Here is a 9,206-nt window from a genome sequence, read left to right on the forward strand (position 1 = left end):
AATATCAAGCACTCTTGTCTACATGCGCACTGTCTGGTTTAATGCAATTTTCTGTTATTAGAATTACACATTATTTTAATTTCATTTTGATAAATTTAAGGCTTTTTTTTCCAATTTATAATATAAATATTAAAAAAATAAAGATATTATTTGTCAATTTAATTTTTATATTTTGCTAAATTTATCCCTCAAACTTTTCTCAAATTATTTTTTTAAAAGAAATGTCAACTAAAAAATTAATTTTTTAACGATATTGACATGGCAACCTTTAAGGAAATCCACATATACTTTATACTGATATGTTTATACTGACATGATACTATTTGTTTTATATATCAAGTCAATAAATGATTTAAAATTTATAAAATATTTAAAAAATAAAAATAAATTAAAAATTAAAAAATATTTAAAAATTCATTAAAAAATTGTATGAAGTATACATGAATTATAATACGAGTTTCCATGTTTAAAAATTTAAGTTTCGGCGGACATTTCCGTTAAAAATAACAATTCAACTCTTTTTGAAAGATTGGTTGTCAAATTTAAAATTTTTTTAAAAGGTTGAGAGTCACATTTAACTTAAAAAATGAGGGTCAAATTGACAAAAATATAAACATTAAGAACTTAATTTGTCATTATGCCAAAACAGACAATAATACAACGAATTATTTACTCATAAAAACATTCTGAAACATTACATAATTGCAATTTATTCAAACGCAATAGAAGATAATGATTAAATGCATCCATGGCAAGCAAGCAACGACATTGATATAACACAGTCCTTAATAAAATCCTAATTAATTAAGTCCTGGTGTTGTAGTCCAAAGCCAAGAGGGAGCTAAGGTTCATGGGGCTCATGTAGTTTGATGAACCACCCAAGATCATGTCAACAATTATCCCATTAGCCCTTTCTGATGGATGGAATGGATCCCAAAAAGCATACTCGTCTCGATTTGGACACAAATTCGATAACACAGTACATAGTCCTAAACCATTATAAGGTCCTTGACCACAACAAGCTACTTTTGATGTTGTAAATCCTGCAAACAAAACAAGCAAACATTAAGATATTAATTGTGTTAAACCATTCATCATGTTACAATTGATGATATGATGCCTTTTTTAGGGTTATAAAATTTGGGCAAAATCCATAATATCTTTGGTAGCTTTCATTCTAATTAATAATGGTCTTACGTGGGAGTTAGGTGGTTGTAATAAATAAAATTTGGGTGCTACTTTAATGAGGTCAACAAAATGGCACACATCTTTGTTGTTCATTCTTGTCCCCATCTTGGAGCATCTCTCTTCTTCTTATCTAATTAATTAATGCCTCATTCATTAGTCTTAATTGTTAATATTCTCTTTTGGATGCAAACTTAGGAATTAAGTCAATTATTTATGTCATCATCCTGTTTATAAAATAGAATAAGTGAATGAATATTGAATTATGGATTAACTTACCGTAGGCTGTAGGGTTATTAATGAAGTCATTGGTTTTCTGTTCTGTATTAGCAGCAATGAAAATGTTTGCACCATATTGGCTATTGAGTTCATTTATCATTTGAACCAATTGTGGATTATACAAGGCTGCAGCTCGTTGCAGCTCAGTGGCACATTGACCACTTGGGCTCCTCATGGCTAATTCTGCTGGAACACAACCCATTGGTCCGGTCCCAGTCACCAGAACCTTCCGAGCTCCTAGATCATATAGCCTCTGCAGTGTAATTTGTAAGCTACAAATCTCCAAGTAACAGTTTCAAAGTACAGTAATTTTAATGTGACACAACGTGAAGACAAAATTTACCATTAGAAGTTTCCTGTACTCAGAGATGAGATATCGAACATAATCTGGTAGACTAAACTGGCGAGATCTAGGAGAGAATGGAACCAATAGTAGTTGTTCACGAAATCGTTGCCGCCGACAGTGATGAGCACAAGTGCATCGTTACAATCCGCTGTGCTTCCTCGAATCCGACAAGATCAGCCAACCTGGTCTGGTATTGTTGAAAGTATTTTAATTGCTTGTACATTCTGATGATGTTTATCTGACAATGTACCATTTTGAAGAAGAAAAAAAAAACAAGAATTAGGCATTATGGGGTTGAAATATTAAAGAAATATGGAATTTGAGAAGATGAAGAAAGAGATACAAATTGGACTCCGGTGTCATTGAGGATTCCAATGCCAGCTGACGCAAAGTTGGCCCCAACAAGTAGCCTATCTCCCTTGAGTTCTGGACTCAAGTAGGGCAATGTTGGCTCTGAACCAAGTGCATCACCTGATATGCACATACATATACATTATTGTCAATTGAATTATCATGATAAATAAAGAGAAAAAGTTAAGAGGGTAAAAAGAAGGGAAGCCCCAACTGATAAAATCAGGAATGTTTTTGCCATTTGAGAAGCGACCGCTGGCACGACGACTGGGAGTATCGATGCCGTAAGGAGGGGAATCAGCTCGAGCAGTGGTTGCTAGGAAGTTGTTGTTGCCATTGTCAACCAGGGAATCACCGAATACAAAAAATGCCCTGGCAGCTTCAACTTGAATAGTTGAAGTTGCCATTACAAGGCCTAAAACCATCCATGAAACAAGAACAATTGAGGGTGCCATGGAAGCAGGCTAGCTAGCTAGCAAAAGCAGGATGAGAAAATAATACAGTAGTAAGCTACTTGTTTACTAATGGAGACTACGGTTTGCTGTGAATCACTAGGCATTGGTTATATATAGATAGGTTCTTGTCAAGATGAAAACATGGCCTACAGAAACAAAACCAATAGAGTACTGGTAGGTGTGTATGTTGATCATTTACTTCTAATGTTTGAATTGATTAATAATTCAATGTTTTGAAGCTTGCAAATGTCATTCGTTAGCTGTGCATAAATTTCAAACTTCTATTTTACATGGTTATTTATTTTTCCCTTTAAATACATTGATTAATACATTAAAAAAATATCCTATGAATCAATCCTTCTTGTTTAAACCACGCTCCCCGAAAGGAAATCCTTCTGGAAGAGAGAAAAAAAATGCTAAATGAATTTCGATTCTGTTCTATTTCTAATTCTCAATAACTTTTTTTAGGATAAAAAAGGTTGTTTAGGATTCAATTCAAAACTTACGTTAATTAAAGATTTTACTTTTAAAGATCAGAATTACAAATATAGTTGAATTAATAAATTTATATATAACCAAAATCAAATCAAAATAGCTATAGAAGAAACACATACATAATAATAATAATAATATAATAATAATAATAATCATATTTTAGGGTTTAATTCCTAAGGATTTTAATCTACCGTATGACCCTTACCTACATGTAAGTGGCATAAGTTATAGTGACATTGACAGTTTAATTCTCTGGGATAGATCTTCATCGATATTCACCAAGAAGTACATCTACTTACATGGATTTATTGGATCCAAAAGTAAATCCAACAACAAGACTGCCATTGTCGGTTTTTATGTTGGTGGACCCTTCTTTACCCTTTTTATGTTTTTAAATTTGTGAATAAAAAAAATTTCAAAGTTAAAAATAGTAATTAGTAACCAATAAGTGTTGGGCGTAATTGTAAGATATATTATATTTTTAAGGGGAGATGCTGGTGCGAATCTTAGAACATTATTAAGAGAGGTAGTCACAAACCCGAACATACACCGTAAAACGAACATAAAGAATACAAAAAATAATTAACATGTTTGATTAATTCGCAAGAGTTCAATCAATCTTATGGAAGCCTTTATGGGAGTTTTCTCTAATAGTTCCCAAGGTACCACATGTCGCTCATTCATCAGTTCCAACCCCCTTTAAGGTGGTTGATCTACTCATGTCTTATTATCAGAGGTTCTCTTAAATAGGTCTTAATGTTTGAGCTATCATGTCTGGGAAACGAATATATGTGACGTGTGTATGATAGATGTCCTAACGTGCGATTGATTTTATTCTTAAATTACCTTAGTCAGTATTATTGTAAGCATAAACAACTTTATATATTAAGACTGGCATACGGTTGATTGATGACAAGATGTTGTCATGTATATGAGATATCAAGTCAACACATATGTACATGTTAGAAGAACAATGTACAAGAATGTCTTGCCGTGAGAACGCTTCTTGGATTATTATATGATAGTCACAACAATTCTCATGATGATAATGGTGTATGTGATCCTTAGGCTTGAGGTCACCATAGTTCCCAACATCAATAGTCATATATTTTGATGTAGTCAAATGCCTTTCGTAATTAGATGTACTATAAAGGTTGTTGTTTGATATACCAAAAAACTATATAGTGGGATACAGGTGACCAAGATAGGATTTCTCCTCCTACATAAGGGAGTAAAGTCTTAGACCTGCTGATAGAATAAGATTAGAAATGCATTGCTTTGCTCAAATGAGTTGATATGAGATATCAAATTCATATGTTATCTTAGTCTATTCGAGATTCAAGAAGTAAAATATTGGACTATACAAGTGATAAATCTAGCCAAATTAAATAAATGTGTTTCGTGGCTCGGAAGATGTTGAAATTGCAATTGGTCTAGAAAAGGTCTAGAATTTGTCCGATCAATCTAATTTGAACTTAAAATCCTTTAAGCTTTCAATGAATGATTTCTTTGCTATTCTCAAATTCTCAAATGTTAAGAGTCTAAAGAATCGAATGCAAGATGAAAACTGAGACTTCCAAAGGGGGATGTCGATTTACTCTATGTGAATATCTTAAAATCGAAAAACAACCTCTAGATTTGAATTATAATTTTCTAGATGAGTGCAATTAGAATCTTACAAATCCATAATCAAACCTCAAAAAGTAGAATTAATCACTAACCTTGGTGGATTAGTTGGATGATCCAATTTAGTTTAAATTATATGTGTTTACCTCTCTTGAATTAAATTAAAACAAGTCCATATAAATATTGACCCAACTATTAAATTTCTTCCAAAATTAATTATTTTAAAATTAATTTAATAATTAATTCAATAAATAATTCACATACTTAATTCTGATTCATTAAAATCATGTCAGTTTTACTGTATTAAAATCTATATGAAAATGAATTTAATTGTCCCGAATAAAAATAATACGATGGCAAATTTAATTTTTAATTCCCACTTGGACTTGTTATTAATTTACTCAACCACTAAATAATAATCTAAAGAAATTAAATTAATTCTAAGTCATTTTTTTCCTTCTCAAGAAAATAAATTTCCTGCATATAGTTAATGCATGCAATCTATTTCTCATACGACATTTCATTTGTTACAATCAATAGTTCTTATCCTGTAATACATTCAAAGTTATCATAAGCTCGTAGAGAGACAATCGGACATATTAACTAGGGCTTAAATAATTGGTAATTAAATTCAATTATTGTCTAGTAATTACAAAAATTTATTACTCATAGTGTAACACCCCGAACTCATGGCCGTACGAAATCGAACACGAGGTGTTACCGGCTTACTTCATTTATTTCCCAGTATTTTTTTTTGTTCCAGGCAGCTGGCTACTGTATCGTGGTCACTTTAAAAAAAATATTTTGAGTTATGAAAACTCGAATCCAATTCCGTAAATTTTCCCCGAAACTAGACTCATATATCTTTATGGGGGGAATTTTTTTTAGAATTTTTGGTCAGGCCAGTTAGTACAGTTTATTTGTTAAAGTCTCCCCTATTTCAAGGTTCGACTACACTGACCTCTGTACCTTACGATTTAATATCTCCCTGTACATGGCTTCATGCCTATGCCGTTTGTCTCTAATGAAACTAGACTCGATAATTGAATTTGTACAATAAATGCAATGACCTCTTAATTATCTCGCATAAAATTTACGTGAGAATTTTCTAAGTCAAATAGGGGATCCAGAATTGCCTCTGGCCCTGTTCTCACAAGAATTTAATTAACTCCTAACATACAGCTATATGGTCGTTTCGTTTCTTCCATATGAAATAGACTCATCAAGCTTCGATTTCATAATTTATTCATTATTTTAATTCCATTTCTACTATTTTTAGTGATTTTTCAATCTATATCACTGCTGCTGTCAGATCTGTTACTAAACAAACTTGCCTATTTCATGATTTTTCCTTATCTAACTATAATTCATCAAAATGTTACAATTATGACCATGATAGCAGCAAAGGGCTAATCATCACGAGCATCTCCCTACTACACTATACCAATCATGATTTAACACCGAAAATAATCACATGACCTATCATAATAACCCAGTAGGCCTCAACAATATCAACCAAAAACGAATTACCAAGCTTGTGTCCAAAATCATAGAACAAATCCAACGAAACATTTATGCCAATTTCGCAGGCTAAAAGTTTACATACCAAATTTCAACAAAACATAATAGCCTATAATGCCGAAATGTTCTCCTAACAAAAAAGAAGAAAATACCAAAGTATTGCTGCCGGTGTGATGACTTCGATGACGGTCCCCGAGTACGCAAAACAGTCGAGTCCATAGAAACCTAAAATAGGTGAAAAGCAAACACCGAATGAGTATATAACTCAGTAAGTCATAAGCATTACTACCATCCATTAATACAAATTTTCACAAGAGGAAACAACGAATGAGGCTAAGTACTCCATCCATACCGAACTACGCCATAGTTTCTTAGACCTTACGATTCAATCTCATTTCCAAGTCCTACATTGACATTCATACGCTATTCAATTAGAATAATGAGGACGCATTTCCATACATCATTTTATTTTCGTTACAATCATATAACTAAACGAACTTTTCACCTATTCCACGATTGAACCTTATGTACGTGACTTCAATTATAATCATCACATAGGTTCAAACTTACCACGCCAACTCAAATATAAACATAGCACCTATTAGCCATGAACTCAAGGTACTTACCCTTTCCTCGCTGTCCAAATCGATTCGGTAAGGTCGCCACCCTTAATATAAATAATTGATAGAAAATATATATATAGTGGGTTCGCACACATAGTGCTTAATAATCAACCACGCACACTTAGTGCCATGTACTTTAAACTCGCACACTTAGTGCCATGCATTTCAAGCCCGCACACTTAGTGCCAATCTCACAACTGTGAACACTTATTGCCCGCACACTTAGTACCGAAAACCAGCCACTCTATACGCTTCACTTCCTTTTTACATTCGACAATTTCATCTCTACATACATATACATTTGTATATTTCATCTCATTAAACACAATTGCATAGGTATTACGATCATTTAAATCAATACCAACTATATGCTTAATGACTTACCTTGTGTTGGGTAAAATAATTCCAAGTCGGCTACTCGATGACCTTCGATTTCCCCTTGTTGGACGCCTCTCCTTTAGGATCTTGAGCTTAAACAAATAAATTAACTCATTCAATCGCTTTGCTACATATATTGGTATTCACATTTTAATGATTTTATGACATACAGGACGGCATGGTAAAATTTTTATCTTGCTACCTTATGTTCTTAGCTATTCGGCTAATAACCTTATGCAATTACCATACTTTCAATAATCCAATCACACATGCATATGCATACTTGGACATTCGGCAATCACCTTTGCTAGTTTTTCCCATTTTTTTGTCGGTTATATATATACATAGTCCTAGGTAATATCACGAATGGGCTTACATATATATGTATATATAGCCGAATATGCAAAGCTTAAACTCAACATCACATAAGCTCCTAAGTGATGGCTGAATATGTATATCTATATATATACATCAACTATACTATTACCTTTAATTTATCTAATCACAAAATATCTCATGAAACACTTGACCCATTTCTCACAAAAATGAAACAACAACTAAAATGAACATCCCATTTTTACCCCATATGGCCGATTGCTTCATTTGTTACCCAACTAACAATTCAACAATTTCAACCTCATTACAACCTCTACCTATCCAATATAACATGAACACAATCCTCCACCCCTAAATTAGATTCGGCAATCACTTAACCCATTTTAACCTCAACTTTCAAGTTAAAAGCAATTAACACTCACCATATCCTACATTACTATCCATTTTAATGACATTAACACTCTACTAAGAGTTTCAAGCTTCTTGGCCGAATTTCAACCTCAAAATCCTAAGTCTAATCTATAGGATGAGTAGAATTTGAACTAACCATCTCAAACATGCATAGATTTTCAAGAATCATTCAATACATACCTCATTCTAGCCATCTTCCAAGCCAAAATCAAATAACCAAATCTCACTTCCTTCTCTCACTCACGGCAATAGCCAAAGAAAAAAAAGATGAAACACTCCCTCGTCCTCCTTATTTTATTCATCTTTTCCTTTTTAATTCCTTTCTTTAATTTATTTAATTTACTTACCAATATTAAATAATAAACAACATAAACTTGGAGGAATGGAACCATGCTTGGCCGGCCACTTAACATGAATTGGGCACTTTGACATGCAAACCCAAACTTTCCTATTTTAATACTATTTGGTCCTTACTTATTTACCTATCATAATTTTCTAAGTCTCTCAACTAGATCCTTTCAAGCAAAATTCACATTCCTAAGATAAATTAAAACATCAAATTTTTATACAAGTACTATCACACATATAAGATATGCAAATAAAATTTTAACTAAATTTTATGGCTCGGTTTTGTGGTCCCGAAACCACATTCCGACTAGGGTCAAATTAGGGCTGTCACAACTCTCCCCCACATAAGAAATTTTCATCCCCGAAAATCTTACCGGTGAATAATTTTGGATATCGATCCTTCATAGAGTCCTCAAGTTCCCAAGTGGCTTCTTCAATTCCGTGTTTATGCCACAACACCTTCACTAATGGGATTTTCTTATTTCGCAACCTTTACTTCACGCATCAAAATGCGAACCTTTCTTCACTTCATAACTCAAGTTTAGGCTGAATCTCGATCTCAGATGGAGTGATTTCGTGCGACGGGTCGGACCTATATCGTCGAAGCATCGAGGCATGGAAAACGTTGTGAATCTTTTCAAGCTCAGGGGGTAAAATTAATCGGTATGCAACTGGTCCAACTTGTTCGGATACTTCGTACGGACCGATGAACCTCGGACTCAATTTGCCCTTACGACCAAATCTAAGCACCTTCTTCCAGGGTGAAACTTTGAGAAATACTTTGTATCCAACCTGATATTCAATGTCTTTTCTTTCAAATCCGCATACGACTTTTGACGATCCGAAGCGGCT

The 9,206-nt window shown here is 33.3% G+C and overlaps 1 pseudogene; it reads right to left on the reverse strand.

The window, feature by feature from the left end:
• Positions 1–653: 653 nt before the first annotated feature.
• On the reverse strand, positions 654–2,701 carry LOC121210135 (GDSL esterase/lipase At5g33370-like; annotated as a pseudogene).
• Positions 2,702–9,206: the final 6,505 nt, after the last annotated feature.

Source organism: Gossypium hirsutum, chromosome A11 (assembly GCF_007990345.1).
Source record: "Gossypium hirsutum isolate 1008001.06 chromosome A11, Gossypium_hirsutum_v2.1, whole genome shotgun sequence".
NCBI classification, from domain to species: Eukaryota; Viridiplantae; Streptophyta; class Magnoliopsida; order Malvales; family Malvaceae; genus Gossypium; species Gossypium hirsutum.